Here is a 16529-nt window from a genome sequence, read left to right on the forward strand (position 1 = left end):
TGTGCACATTCCTCGTCCCCTCACAAACAGTCTTCCAACTTTCAGAAAGTTTGAGCAAGACATCCTTTGATTAAGAATGATTTCTGAATCAAGTTGGGTGACTCAGTCAGGGTCGAAGGGCATGTCGTTATATGTTTTATTGCCTGCAAGTTGTGACTAATTTTGACTGACAGTGAACTTGTTTTAATGTTATTCCAGCGTAGGAAATACCTGTCTCTAACCACATGGTCATTTCACCGACCTCCTTACGCAGTAGTTTGGCAGCGACGCATTCATGTGATTGCAGACTGCTGCAATCGATGACCTAAAGAATGTAAAATGATAAGTATAACCAAGTGTGCGCTCACATCCAATAGACGTCTTGTCTTTGGCATTTTTGCGTGCACGCCAGTCAGTCAGTTGGTCGGGTTCTCTGTCTTAGTAAAGCACGAGAGTGAGTGAAAGATGCTGACAATCAAGACCAGATCGCCGTCTTTGTCCTCTATCTCACAGAAACTTTTCTGTGTATGCATCTCAATGTGTCGACTCGGATTATAGTGATTTTTTTTTCTTTCGACCTTTGCACACACTGAGAAACGCATACTGGCTGGCGTGCACGACCACCATGTTGACTATGGGTGGGACGTAAGGGGAACGGGGCCTCCCAACTGTGCACACACTTCATCTGTCTTGCCTCAAAGCTCACCAAGCTTCTGGTGTTGTTCGTTTTTTATGGTTGCGTATAAAGTCTTTACTAGATTTGTTTTCTCCATTCAAGGCCAGATGCAACAGTGCATGATTATTTGTCGTTTGCTCAGGGGATTCGAATGTGCGAAACGGGGATAGATGCATCTGAGTGGAAAACTTGAGGCTTCTGTGGAAATAGTTGCCTATATCCACACACACATTTTGGACTTTTGTTACAAATTTCTTCTCACAATTAAGTTATGACTATAGATAAACCTCTAGAGTCATTGTCTTGCGTTTGACCTGGTAGTGGGTGTCACGAGCCACCTCAAGCACTGACTCATCAACATTATTTCACATTATTATGTTTGAAGCTACTTTCGTGTGGTTTCACCAAGTGTCACTAATTGCAACAAGGTTAGCTTTCCTGAAAAAAAAAATCATTTCTCATTTCATCTTCTTTTCAATGGTCCTTTCTGACCTGTCAATCACTCGTACAATCATAGCCAATAAGATAGCTGCATTGTCTTAACCCCTGGTTTGACCCACACCTCTTGTCACCATGTCTCACAACCAATGCTGGTTATCGGTCGGGTGCAGTTGGAAAAGGTAATGTAACGAATAAAATGGTCCTCAGATGCGCTTGGGGAACGTGAAACTCTGATGAAAGATATCCTGCGAGGTTACAAGGGGCACGGTTGATTCATTTTCCAAAGCCTAGGAAGGGCACGCGTCCAACTTATGTGTGGAGAACAACAAACACAAGGCTGTATGTTCGTAGGTAAGTGAGGGAGAAGTATCTTCTCTGAGTTTGATTTCATTATTATTAGTGCTTTATACATTGCAGGGGAACAACTTTCACTTTGTTAGTGTATCACTGACCTGCTGAATGAAGTGTGTAATGTTTTATGCCCAAGAGTCGGGTTCGTAATACGTAAAAGTGCGATGTCATGCAAGAGAAATGTCTATTTGCCTATTTCTAACACATCTGAACTTTTGAAGACATAGCACTGGGTTCGATTACAAGCCAAGTCAAATGAATACACCCACTCACTTATAAAGACTACAACGATATTACTCGTGGTCTTTCCAAGTAAAAAGTATTCACCCTGCCTTACACACAGAGTAAAATTCCACTATTTTATACTGTTGGATTTCAATATGAAGTTTGTGAGGCATCAATCTTTTTTGCATCGATCACCAACGTTTCGTTGTAGTTCTGATATTGCATCTTGCTCCGTCCAAAATCTTAATTCCGTGACCATATCCTTGCGTGAAATAGTTGAGACCTCTCTGTAAAACTCTTGTACAAGCCAGACGCATTTGGCAAAGAACATAACCCAATATTATCTGGAATACGTGATAGAGGATCCAGTTCAAACCTATTATGTTCCGTCACCATTTTGGATGATTGGGGGGCATGGCAACTGTAGCTAAGGGGGGCGGAGCTGAAGATTGCCAGTCGGAAAGGTTCATTATGACTCGTCATTCGCATGTAGAATGTACCGCGCATTTTCCCCAAAATTTTAACTGTTTATTTATCTGCTCTAATTTTGATCTGAGAGCCCTGGGGCCGTATGTCAGGGCACAAAAGGGACAAACAAAAGCAGTCGAAATAACCCAAGAATGTCTTGCAGCCTGTGAGTGAGACGAGAGCATGCGAAGTGCACGTATCTTTGAAGTTGGCCTTGATAGTTGTGAACCCCAGACGCTTGCTGGCACAGCGCAGTGAAAGACGATCATCTTTCATTATTTTGATGTGAGAATCAGGGAAAAGATTCACTCAGTGTTGCGCTCAATGTTTAAAATAGTGCATGGATGTTTGGACACACCCACTCCTGGACACACACACGCACGCACACACAATGCATTGAGTTCGCTTTAGAAACAAAGAACACACTCATCTTTTTACTACTATCCACTAGTGAAACATTCCAGTCTGTTTCATGTTTTATCTGAAAACGTGTGCAGGGACAAACACAGACTCGCAGCAACATCTGTTCATCATCACCATATTCATTTTGACAAAAATGTTCGCTTATTGGCTCGATTTGCTTTCCATCAGCAGTTTATGATTGCGAAAAACGAAACATTTAATGTCTCCCATCGAGCGCCTCAATATTGTTTGACAATGGAGAGCAGCGATTCCAATGACAAGAGTGAGTTACAAATGAATCTTGATGGAATCAAGAATGTGACCGAGAACCCCTCCCAAACCACCCGGCCATTTTCTAAAACAACAAATGTCATTACTCTCTCAATAAGTAAGATGAAGACAATAATGGTTCTTGGTGCAAATTAACCATTTGTGTGCTTTATGGCTTTTTACTGCTCTATTTCCAGTAATGGGGTTTATAGCCAAAAACAAACACCATTTTCTTTCTTCAACACTTTATTGATCAAGGTTATCATTATTATTATTATTATCATAACCCTTTTTTGTACAATAGGTGTTGCAAATAATCACTTTCTGCTGAGAATATGGCAACACGGTGATCAACTGTTTAGCACATTCGGCTTACAGTTGTGACAACACAGGTTCACATCCAGCCTCGCCTATGTGGAGTTTGCGTGTTCTCTCTGTGCCTGGGTGAGTTTCACCAGGTATTCCTCCAATATCACCCAAAATATACATGATTGGTTAATTGAAACCTCTAAATTGCCCTAAGGTATGAATGTATGAATGGCTGCCTATGTGGGCCTTGTGATTGTTTGGTTCAGGGTTTACCCCGCCTCTCACCCAAAGATTGCTCAAGCACTCCCATAACCCTTGTGAGCATAAGCAGAACAGAAGATTAATGAATGACTGTTTAGAATATGTCATTACTTTGGAGACGTGTTAGCTGCCATGGCAAGCTTTACAGAGAATGGGTACCCAATGGCATGTCTGTGTGCTTGTGTGCGAGGAGCCTGTGAAGATGGCCTCTGTTCCTATGACTGACAGGTTACAAGGCCCCATTAGATTTGATTTTCAAAGTGCCATGTCCAATCAAAGTGTCAGTCACAGTAAGAAGGGAGGGTCAAACAGGGACACAATGTCATTTTTACACCAGTGATTGATGAGTAACACGCTCCCATTAGCTCCTCTGTCACTCACAGGTTGTTGTTGTTTGTCTGGCTGAAATATCACTTTGACGCTGTTACATAGCAACAGCAACACCCATTTGTGTGACTGTTGTTTCACTCTCAAAGGGAAATGGCGCAAAAGTGCTGCCAAAGCCCTCTTGAATGAGATCCTTTAGGATGTAATGAGATGCTGAGAGTGGAGCAAATCCCCATTCTTCTGCATGAATCAGCTGTTTAACCAGGGACATGAATATATGCTTGGTTAATGGCTTTTCCCTCCGCCCGGGAAGGAATCTGTTCACTTCAAAGGTTCGGGGGGAGAATCTACACTTATTGTAAACCCCTTTCACTTTTTCCTAAATCAGCCTATCAATCTGTTTTCTATACCTCTTATCCTGTAAAGAATCACATTAGGGACTGGAGCCTGTCCCTGTAAACTTTAGCGACGGCTTTCACAAAAATGTTGTTCATTCTAACAGATGACACTCATTGTTGGTGGGCATGCTGCAGGTGATCTGCAAAGATTTCAATCTCAGATTTACATTAGTGGGTGATAAAATATGTTAACGCACTCTAATACACTAACGGTTGGATCTAAAAGAGGGCTTTGTATTGTCGCTGGCTTTCATAGTTTTCATAATGGAAGATTTAAGAGAGCAACACAAAATGAAGTTTGAAGTTAAAGAATTGAAAGTGTTAGCTGAAGAGGCAAACAAACATATGACTGAGTTATAGAAAAGAAATTGACGGCACTGATTATTTTGAGGGAGCCAACAGGAAATAAAGTCATGTTTTAATTGATTTGTGCCAATTAGATCTACAGGTGCAGTATGTGCCCATCCTGCATTAGATAAACAAACATGGGACAGCAGACCTGGGAAAACGCATCAATTGTTCCCGTGCATTGAAGTGACTGTGATGCAAGAAATGCAGAGTTGACAGATGTTTTGCCATAAGTGACATGGTATGACTCTTTCTTGTGACTCGTTCCAAATTAGCACCAAGGCCATTCAGAAGTTAGCAGTTTTTGACATTCAGAAGTTCCAGTTGCATTGCTGAATTGAGGCTACATGACAATAATTTTTTTTTCTGGCCTTGCAAAAGTGTGTCCCCGAATGGAAAACTTCTCTTTGCCTCCTCTCATTTTCCCTGCTTGGCGCTGGAATCACTTTGCGCCTGGTTTGTACCAGGCTTTGAAATGTCGTATTTAAAGATGCAAAATCAGTTTCATAATTTGGCCTAGGTTTCATCAATTCAAATATGTAATTGGCATTGACCCCTTCGAGAATGTGAATATGAACTGCAATTTTGGCAATCTTGGGTGCACCCATTTAGTATATCAGCTTCCACATCTGTTTGCAAGCGCATTCAAGTTTGGGCCCTTTTGCATTTGGTTAATCAGGCCCATAAAGTCAAAACCTGGAGAGAAACACAACACAAGCACAGGAGTGATACTGAAGAGATAGGACCATCCTGTGTTTTCTTGACCTTCTGAGTGTAGTAAAGAAGTGAAGAAACGGGTCCAAACTGGGTGGAACAGTTGGTGGAAGGTGTCTGGTGTTCTATGTGACAGAAGATTATCCGCCAGGATGAAGGGCAAAATTTATAAAACAGTAGTGAGGCAAGCCATGATGTACGGATTAGAGATGGGGGCCTGAACAAACAACAGGAAGCAGAACTGGAGGTGGCAGAAATAAAGATGTTGAGGTTCTGGCTCGGTGTGATCAGGTTGGATAGGATTAGAAATGAGCTCATTAGAGGGACGGCCAAAGTTGGATGCTTTGGAGAGAAGGTGAGAGAGCAGACTTCGATGGTTTTTAACATGTCCAGAAGCGAGACAGTGAGTGTATTGGTTGAAGGGTGCTGAAGATGGAGCTGACAGGCAAAAGAGTGAGAGGAAGACCAAAGAGAAGGTTGATGAATGTTGTCAGGGAAGACATGAGGGCAGTGGGTGTTAGAGAGGAAGATGCAGGAGATAGGCTTCGATGGAAAAAGATGACACGCTGTGGCGACACCTAACGGGACAAGCCGAAAGAAAAAGAAGAAGAATAAGTCCTTCCAATTTAAGCACAACGTAAGATTGCAAAAAAATCTGTCATCTCTCCCTTTCCTTTGTGACTTACTGTCTTTATAAAACTCATTGGAATGGTTTGCAAACCCCTGAGAGATTTCAGGTAAATTCCTTATGAAGTGAAGGAGGGGTGAGGCTCTGTATTCTTTAACTTGAAGGCAAAGTCGTGGATCAGAGAGATCAGAGAGCCAAAGCTCTGACAAAAAAAAGGGATAATGTGTGAAATCTCTCCAGGTCAGGGGTCAATTTCCAACCGCTCTTGTGTATCTTGCGCGCATGTGTGTGTGTTTGTTTATGTGGTTTATGAGGACATTGCACCTGAATACACATGTGTGTGTGTGTGTGTGTGTGTGTGTGTGTGAGAGAGAGAGAGAGAGAGAGAGAGAGAGAGAGAGAGAGAGAGAGAGAGTTGGGATTAACCCAAGGGGGCTGCGGAGGAAATGATCTTAGAGTTAAACAGTGATGTTTATCCTCTTTAAACTCACTTCACAGCCTGGCACACTGTGGAGGCTCCAAGTGAGGAAACAGGGTGGGGGCTGCCTGTATTATTCTCCTTCCGAGTTAAAGCCCGCCGAGTGTTTATGTCTGTCTTTGTGCTTTTCTTAATCACGTTTCACCACTTTTGTCCTCTTATTAAATCTACATCGCAGATCTTGCAATGTAAATGTTTTCATACATCCAGGTTTGATTTCAAAAAAATTAATTACGTCGGGAGGGTGAGGGAATTATAGTGATATTTCCATTCATGATGATCTGAAATAATTTGAAAAATGTGAACTTTTTATCTTTAGTAATAAGTGATCGAGTCAGTCAATCATCAATATCAGTCAAAAGTGATTTTATTTTTATTCCTTCCAAAGAATTCCAAAGAAAACCTTCTAAACCATAACGCTAATCGTGATTATTGTGTTGAAATTGGAATTTTACAATTGTTTGTCAATTAATGATGGTGTCATTTTTCTTCTGCCTTTGAATGCCTGTGTCACCTTCCAGCAGCCACTGCAGGTGCTTTGGGTTCAAAAGAGCACATGAGGTCAGCGGTCAAATGTCAAGGGTTTAGGGTCTGTAAATGCTCCCACTGGGCAAGACACCTGTCACAAATGTGGGAGGTAGGATAAGCTGACAGCCTGTGTGCATCGTACGTGTGTCTGTGAAGATGACACCCGCATTGCCTCGTGGGATAGAAAAATGTGTAGAATGTGATGGGTTCAAATTGTGTTGCACATGCACGGGTGTTTGTTTACACAGAGACAAAACACCTTGCACGCTACACCTGTATGCAGTCTTCAAGGGGCCTGAGAAGGACATTTGAAGGCTTTGTGTGACTGCCAGTATTCATCTAAATGTAGACAATGTTACTGCGTCATGCTCATGCTTTAACCTACAATCTTTCATGCACATTTTTTAAAGGGAGATTATTGGAAAATTTCAAGAAAACATATTTGCTATTTTGAACTTAAACATATGGTTTCTGACTTGTAGTCACGAGAAGAAAGGATGCAATTGAGCAGCTCAGACATCGGATGTGTTAGCGTGAACATTTTTGTTGAGAGCAAACTCCAATGAAAAGACATTTCGTTCAAATGTATTTTATGGTTTTATTCTAGGAGTAAACTTTTTTTTCACTTTGCCGTAGAACCGTTTCACATGCAGAGGTAGACAACATGTCATATCAGATTAATCGGGCGATGCAAGATTGCTGCAACCCTGCACTTACATGCGGGCATTTCAGTGTCTTGCTCAAGGGCCACCTCGGTAGAGTTAAGGAAGCAGACTGCAAGTATGTTTCTCTCTTTTTTTTTAAATACATTGTCAAATTCCATATTTTGAGCGACCATAGGGAGTTTTTGCAGACTCTCCTTGTTATTGCGTCATTATTGCTTATCAAACGCTCATTTACCGCCGTACAAGAGTGGCTCCTGTAGCAGTGCTTCACAAATATATGAGACCATCGCACAAAGTAAGCTTCTTGCCACAAATTAGGAACTTTGGTAGTTGCCATTAATCATTTTATGTTTCTGTAATTAGTAAATTGTCAGGATGCAAAAACATTCTACCAGAGATTTTATATCTAATGAGGAACTTTCATCATTATTTCTATCAGGGAAAAAATAGTGAATCACAATTTTCTCATTTCTTCATAAATATACTGACTCTTATTTACTTGGATTACATTTTTGGGGTTTGCATATACTCGATGTGTCTGTGTGTGTTCATGTGTACTACTGGTTAAAATAGAGCCGTGTGTAGAAAAACACGCTTTGTAAAATATGTGCTCCATGTATAGAATTAGATACAGATTACCCTTTTCAGCCAAAAATGTCAACCACAGGCCTGCATAGAAATATGAATTCTAACCGCAACAACAACACAAAAACAGCAGCATTGTTTGGAACTTAAGTGCTGGATGGTAAAAAATAGCTCGCTTCCATTCTCACCACTACTCTTCGACTCTTCCTTGTACTTTGATCTGCTGCATTTTGCAGTGGACGGGATTTTGATTTGATGCTTGGCTTGAATGGCGTGTTTGTTGTGAGCATTTTCAGAAAGCTTCTGTTTTCTGCGTGTGGATCCTCTCCTCAGTGTCTGACTTTCCAAATTTTCTTGGAAGCGGCTCCGATGTCATACTGCCAAGTCCTCTGCAATGAAAAGAGTTCAAGATCCTTCTGTATTACATGGAGGTTTGCATTGAGAAGAGCCAGATTTCATGTTGGAGAGTGTCTTCAGCTCTTGTGCGTCTCCAAAGAAGAATATTTACAATTATAATGACTACCTTTTCCACATGGCCAAGTGTTTTGAAGGGCCATTGCACCAGTTTTCCAGCTGTACACTCAAAAATGTCACTGATTGTGATTTTTTATTTCCAAGCTAACCAGGAGCGCTGAATGCTGCCTGTTGCATTGGAAAGCCGGTCTGCATTGCTTTGAACAAGACTGTGGATCAAATACTGCATAAGAAGAAGGAAAAAAAAATCTCATGTGAAAATATTTGTAATTAAGGAAACTAGAACATGATACCTTGAGCGTGTAACTCAGTGGAGAGACAATGAATATTTTTTGATTGGCAGCCATTCTTTGTTATCGTTCAGATTTTATTAATCTGGACTGAAATGAACAATCAGGTGCAGCAGCATGTGCTGGGGAAAAATAAGGCCTAAAGACTTGTAGCACGCAGCGTCTGGTAATTAACAAATCAATAAAACTAAAGAAAAAAATGACTCTGGAATAATGCCATTTTTTTGCATGCATGTACAAGCCACGCACTAAGTGGGATAATAATACAGTGACCCAGGAGGCAATGTGATTAAACTATAATCAGCACGGATTAATTAATCTATAATATTTATTCCTATTGTGGTGAAGGAAGAGGAGGTGCATCTCTTCAAAAAGGTCTTCCACTCTTTGTCTCCATGAAAAGCGCCGCTCGGGGGCGAGAGAGGCGACAAGGCCCCCTTGACAACGTAGGCAGAAGGTTATTGCTGATATCAAACGCCCCGCATGCAATTATCTGTCACAACAAATAATTAAGAAGGCTGATAATGAGGAAATTAACATTTCCATTGTGGAGATCCTCTATTGTCTGCCTGGGTCACTGCAGAGAAGGCAGCGAGACACAAAATGAATAATCTCAGCCTCATATGTGTGCGTGATGTCGTCCTTCAAGAATGATAAAAAGACACTTACACTGGTGAAGGGATTCATACGTGCTTGTGTAGGTATTTTTTTTTCTGTGTGTGAACAGTGTCGAGCTTGGCAAGAGGAAGCGTTCTTTAAAGGTGAGTGTAAAGCTGTGGAAAGAATGGTGTTTCATACTGGCGGTGGGCTTGGACATGGTTTTGACAATTAACCGAAATCACAGCATAAAGCACTGTTACTATGGCAACCATGTGTTTAGCCACAGAAGATGAAGTGGGGAGAGAGGAGAGATTTGGCTCCATCTGTGGATGTGCCAGGGATATTGGGCAGGGGGAGGCTGGCGATCTTTGAGGGGGGATCTGTGGTTTCATAGGAACTTCGCCACCCCCCCCCCCCACATACACAGGCTGGTTGCTGTTCGTTTTGACTGACACTTCTTTTTGACACTGTGCAGCCATGTTTAACTCGCGCGTGTACAAGTATGTGTGTGTACTGTATATGTGTGTGTGTAGAGGAACATTTCCTGCCTTTTGAACTCCTCCTGATTGACACAAATGGGTTTGAGATAGAACCCCCCCACCCCTCCACCACTCCCAGAGCCCCCCACCTGCCATCCCCTCATTGGTCAAAGTGTGTGTATGTATATTTGTGTGCTGGTGTGTTCACTTGACAACCCCCACCCCCTCCTTTTTTCACCCCCTGCTCACTCCACTCACACCCCTTTGGTTCATATTGAGGCAAATTTTAATACCCCAACATGTTTAGGAAGAGGCAGTGACACAGTATTGTCCGCTTACAATGGAGGGCAGACAGAGGGAGTCATGGGGGGCAGGGGGTGGGGGCTGGTTTGGGTTGGTGAGGCACCGGACAAAATGAAGAACAAGCAACCGTCGATGGTCTCCTTTGGGCTGCCCTGTCTAGACGTCGATTGCGCCATGCGGGGCCTCAGAAACAAATGAAAAGTGCAAGAAAGAATGGGAGGGGGAAAAAAAAAACACTCGGTGGTGGTGCGGGTTTGAGGGTGGGGATGCTGGTGGGGGGGTGGAAATCACTCTGGTGGTCTCAGGATGACCTTGACAGAAAACAGGAAAGGCCTGACAAAGGCCAAAAAGGTCAGTCTGTTATTTTTGGAAGTCATGGTGATTAAAGCTGTGATTACGTGCTCTCGCGCCTCAATGAAATCCATAAACGTGAAGAACAGGAAATCCATCAGAAAATATGACCATTAATTGATGAAATGCGTTATACTAAAATTTCAAATGTATTCTCTGCTTTGTTCTTAAAATATATTATGGTCAGCTCGTGCTCAGTGTTGGGAAGATTAATTTGGAAATGTAGTCATTTACAATTACACACTACTCTCTGGAAAATGGAATTGTAGTGTAACTACTTCAATTGCTTTTTTTTTTCAAACTAAAATAACTAATTACATTTTGACTACTTTTCTTAATTTTGAATAAATCATGAACCGCACCCTTGGAGAATTCCTCCAAGAAAGATGATTAAAACCATAGTTGATCATCTTGGAATCCACCACATATGTGTTCTTTACACAAATAATAAACTGATAGCAAAACATGATAAATTTAAAATAAATGATGACAAGGGTTTGTTGTACTACATGTGTACAGTATGTGGAAAACTCCAATTAAATACCCTAATGATGGTGCAGACGATATCGCTTCAACCAGAGCAATAAATTGATATAATCTATAAATCGGAGAAATATGAAGTGTCTTGAGTTCCACATAAGAGCACTTCAGCTACAAACAGGGTGATGCTAAAAAAAAAAAAAAAACACCCCGATTAAAAGAGAGCTTTGCCGATACATGGGAGTTTTTATTGTGTTGGATAGTGTCAGCATGGGCATCTCTTCATCGTGTACTTATTTTAGACCCGCACTAACTAGTCCACTCCAATAAACCCTTCACCCTGATGGCTGTAAATCGCCACACAACTGCTGTGGTCGACCTCGCCACCCACTGGGACGCGGCGGCCACGTCGAATGCCATCCGAGAGGAAACTAGAGAAGCCCTCTGACAGAAGCTTTGGCCAAACATGCGCGTTGGCTCCTGGGGGATTTTGCACTTTAGCCCCACCAGTGGGATGATAGTAATAAAAGTCCCCCTCTCCACATAAGATGAAAGTCAAACAGACGTGTGTCAGTATGGTAGAATAAAAAAATATTCTTATTGTGATAGCATATTTGTACACCTTTGTTCATACAATTAACCACAAACCAAACCACATGGGCTGGATTTTGCCAATAATATTTATACATCGCTCACTGGGAAATTTATGTCTGGATTTGCATTGGCAGCTGCTCTAAAATTGAGTTAGTTTTCTATCCGTATCAGTGATCTTGCTGACTAACAGATGAATAAATTAAGCATCATGAATCGCAACTAGTAAATGTAAAATAATTGCTAAACCAGGTAAATAAGCCACCCTTTTCTACCTAATGAATTGGAAGTCAGGATTCAGTCTGAAACCTAAAAACATTTTGGATACACAATTGCTTTTAACTAACTACACAATGCAAATTCATACTTGTGTTATTTTTGAGACTGAATTGGTAACCTTCAAAGTCCATTTCCACATTTTTAAGTGTAATATTTCTTTTATGTAGCAAAGTGACACATTTTTTTCATTGCACATTTATTACATAGAATTTAAAAGATTTGAAGTGCCTTGGAGACTGCAAAATAGCATTTGATGGCCATACCACTTCCTAAAATTCTAAAATTAAACTTTACCATGAATGAATGAATTTATATCCTTTAAAAATGTTAGATATACTGTATGTTGGGTGTGAATGTATGTATATCATTTAAATTCTTCTTTTTTAATATTTCAAATACACACTTTGCTGTTGTCCCTCTGATTTTTCTTAAATATATTTCACAGGTGTCACATGGTGTGCAAGAATTTGCATCATTCGGGTCCTCTGCAGCTCATGAGAAGACCAAAAGTAAATTCACTTGTGTATTTTTCTGTATACTGTATTTGATGATCTTTCAAGTATGACTGAGGGGGTTTAAAATCTTGGTACAATCCTGTTACCTATTTTTTTTTACATTTTTATTTTTAAGACATTTTTTGTTGTTGTTGTTGAATCACTCTAATGCGATCAATGTCAACGTGCTGTTAGCATACCATAATTGCCATGTGGCCACCTATCTGCTAATTCTCTGCTCACGTTACTTTCAGTATCATTACTCAAATAAGCGGAACACATTTTGAGAAGTTCTGTATGTGTATTACCAGATTAAGAGTGATATAAAAAAACCATACATTTGTGTTTGCAATATTTTGAAAGTTACATCAAGCAAATTGTCCCTTCCCAGCAACAACAATTTAATTGGATGTATTACAAAAAATACCAACGGAAGATGATAATGCTCCCTTTTGACTGACATTGTCAAAGTTTTTTTTTGTATTAATTTTACAATATGGTTATTAAGATGTGTTTTGTTTGGAGTGCTCATGCAATGCACTGCATGATAGCGTTCCATAGCGGTTCCTATAGTAACAGTTTCGACTCCCATGTTAACTAAATGAGGCAGCAAAATATTAGAAACGCCTCATAATATAATGCAGTACAGAAGACGCCAACCACGATATTAAACAGGGTGTGAAATTACTTACTTACTGACATTCTCTCTCAAATATTAGCATTATTTTTATTCTATATTATTATTATTACTATTATGTATCCAGCTCTTGGTCAGAATGTTTTACATCTTCATTTTGTAGTCCAAAGCTTTATTTTTATTTCAATTTTCATACATAACACACATGTAGTTAATGGAACTTCATTACAGCCACTCCAGATTGTGAAATTATTTTTTTCTCAACATTCATTTGTTCACATTATTTTCTGATCTCTTTTAAATATTTTACATGGTGCTTTATAAAATAAAAAAACAAAACGAGAAGTGATTAGCTGTGGTTCTACCGTGTATTATTCCGCACCTCCACTGCACGCAAAGGTCAGAGGTGAAAATGCTGTCTCGATTAGATCGCGATTACATTCATTAGTGATTCAACTGATCATTTGCTTCTTCGACTGTGTCATTAATCATCAAGGAAGAAAATCAGCAAGTGTGTCAAATTATTTCTTTGGAAAACAAATGAATGTCGATTCACATAGAGTATTTGCAGTTCATAAATCAATGCATCCCTTGGCTGAATTGGGGTCAAACTTTTGAATACTTTCATGTTTCATATCACAAAATGTGTTTTCGTCTGTTCAAGACACTTGACATGTTTTGGCTCTTTGTCCCTTGAACTGCCCCTTGGCATGTGAGCGCTCTCCTTTCTGTTTTCCTGCTGTTGTGCATCGCATCCTCTCTCCTGGGCACCATCCTTTTTTGCTCCCTCTCTCACTGCTCGGCCTCTCATTTTCATATGAAAGTGTGTGCTGGGGGGAATGTCCTGTCGGTCCCCAGAGTGAGCTGACAGAGCTTGCTCTGCTATTCAGTCAATCCTCAGTGAATAACTCTTATTTTTGCTCGGTCACTGATCAGTGGTAAATCCGAGCGCAAAGACTGTAAGATCACCTTTGCACCTTTCTGCTGCTGAGCCGATTAATTTGACACTTTTTCATCCCTCGTCACATGTATCACGTGTGAATTTGTTGGATTCAAATCTTAGAATGATTCTGTGCCTTAATTGCTCAAAATCACCTTGACCGTGCACAGGAAACTGACAATTTTGGCCCCTTCAGCTTTTAGCGCAAAATGAGTCCCGGTATCGTTCGGACGTGGTACAGAAACATTTGATGGAAAGCGGGTACATAAAGGAATATAAAGGAAAGTTTAACGTGCTCTCATTGACGCACATACACACTGTCACCATCTGTCAATAAATGGCACAGCACTTAGAGGACTCATTCACCTAATTAGCAATCAATTAGCTTGTTACCACCAGCAGTAATTACCCTTTATAGGGCGAGAGAGTAGTGCAGCTGCTACCACTAATAAAATCTCCAGCATTCTCCCCCTCCCCTTTTCGGCCCTCCACACCTAACAAGGCCTGGCTGACAGAGAGTTATTGGTCAGTGTGTAAGAGAAAAGTGCGTGTCGCAAGCAGGGGGCCCAGCAGAGCAAACACAGTCCCCATGGGTCCTCTCTCCTCTCTCTTTCGAACAGCTTTAAATCCTCTTTTAATGAATATAGGGTCAAGCTAAACGGGAAATCCATCATGGTAATAAAGCGGGAGGCTTCAGCTGGGGAGGTTTTCAACTGCCTGAGCAGACATTGCAGGACGTTTTGCCCGATGGGCCACAGAAGGGATGGATTTGTCAGCGCTCTATTTCAATTAGTTCACAGTATTGTGGAATCCATTTTACATGATCTTGTTCAGGGTCGTGCGGAGATATCCCGGTTGATGCCCTGGAGTGGTCACCGGTCAGTAGCGGAGTGCATACAGAGAAAGACATGAAACGTGCTCACTGCACCAAAAACAGATTTTCTGTATGGCTCCATTCTTAGCTTGTCGCTTGTTCCACATGGTAACGGCAACTCTTAGCTTAACTTACCATACACCACTTACAAAGGAACCTTTCCTCACAAATACAGTCAACTAATTTCAGATATGACTCTCAGACTTACAACCTGCAACCTTTTCTGGATAACTACCATACACCATTAACCGCTATGACATTCAACCACAGAGGCATGATATTAAAAAAAAATCAGGTTAGCTAAAGATATTCAAACAAATATATTAACACCGTAAAGCAGAGGGGAAGCTCAAAGGTAGAATTATTGTAGATGTTGATTTTTCATAGATGTGCTTTTTAAACACTTTGGTAGATCTAATGTTTCTATATTTAATCTTGATTAAACAATGTGATTAAAAAAATATCTGTATAGAACTTTATCTTTGGTCATTGACGGAGTAGTGGTACACACAGCTGACTGGTGCAGGATTGATTCCTGCTCAGTGATGGTGTCAACGTGCCGTGCGACTGACTGGTGACCACTTTAAGGTGTATTCTGCCTTCCCCCCAATATGAGCTGGGATTGAACCCGGCTCTGGTGCGACCCTTGTTAGGATAAGTGGCTTGGACAATGGATATACATGGATATCTACATTATCTTGCATTAGCATTGCACAAAAATCCCCCATGTTAATGTTTAAAGTAAAAAAATATGTATTGTGAACTATTAGTATAGAGTAAATAGAAATATTTTAAATATTTTTTTCCAATGTGCAGCCAGAATAAATCATCTAATTAATAGGTCATAGAGTTGAATCTAAAAAAATAATAATAATAACAACAACAAAGATTTATTTCAGATTGTGTCATAGGATTTTTGTCCTGTACCCATGGATATCGTTCCCTCTCATGTTTAAGGATCCAGGACATCTCCTTTGTAAAATTTCCTTTTTAATCCACCTTTCTCCTCTGCGTGACTACCCAGCCATTAACTATTTATGAAACGCAAACTTTGAATCCTTTAATCCTAAATGTAGAGCTTAACCCCCCCAAGCAGTGAGAAAATAAATCAGCTTTTTTTTTTTCTCTAAGCCTGATGTCGCCACAGCCACGTGTTTTCTTGTAGCAGCATGCGGGCTAACAAAGGCCCCAAGTGACAGCCAAGGTTAATCCTATATGTCGCCATTATGCGAGGTCAAGCTTCCTCGCCATATATTCAGTGTGTCATTAATTTCCAACCTGCAAGCGCTGTTGCGGGAGCAAGCTGCCACTGCACATTTTCCCCTGTGCACACGCGCACACATGCAGATGGTTGCACATACAAAGAGGTGCACGCACACACGCATGCACATAAACTCAAACACACACACAGACACACACACAATGACTCGCTACATTAGCTAAATGGCCAGCGCTCGGTCTTTCTCTTTTCCTCTCTAATGAGACGGGCTTCTGAATCGTGTAGTCTATTCATCATTCTGCTTGTTCCAATCTAGTTCTTCCTTTATCAGGGTTTTGTTCAAGGGCCGAAGTCGTCTGGAGCGACATAAATCACCTGTCAGCCCCGGTCCCTTGGCTCCCATAATGCTCTATTAGCACTTCCACCACTATTATTGACAAAGCAGTGGCCAGGTATTACATTTGA

General features: G+C 40.8%; 1 long non-coding RNA gene across 1 annotated transcript in view; it reads left to right on the forward strand.

Annotated features, from left to right (window-relative positions):
- LOC133495660 (uncharacterized) overlaps nt 1–13337 on the forward strand; it is a 49868-nt gene extending 36531 nt beyond the window's left edge. The window contains exon 3 of the long non-coding RNA XR_009793632.1: nt 12346–13337. This is a non-coding gene — a long non-coding RNA (uncharacterized LOC133495660). The remainder of the gene's footprint in view (nt 1–12345) is intronic.
- Nucleotides 13338–16529: the final 3192 nt, after the last annotated feature.

Source organism: Syngnathoides biaculeatus, chromosome 2, assembly GCF_019802595.1.
Source record: "Syngnathoides biaculeatus isolate LvHL_M chromosome 2, ASM1980259v1, whole genome shotgun sequence".
In the NCBI taxonomy this organism is placed as follows: domain Eukaryota; kingdom Metazoa; phylum Chordata; class Actinopteri; order Syngnathiformes; family Syngnathidae; genus Syngnathoides; species Syngnathoides biaculeatus.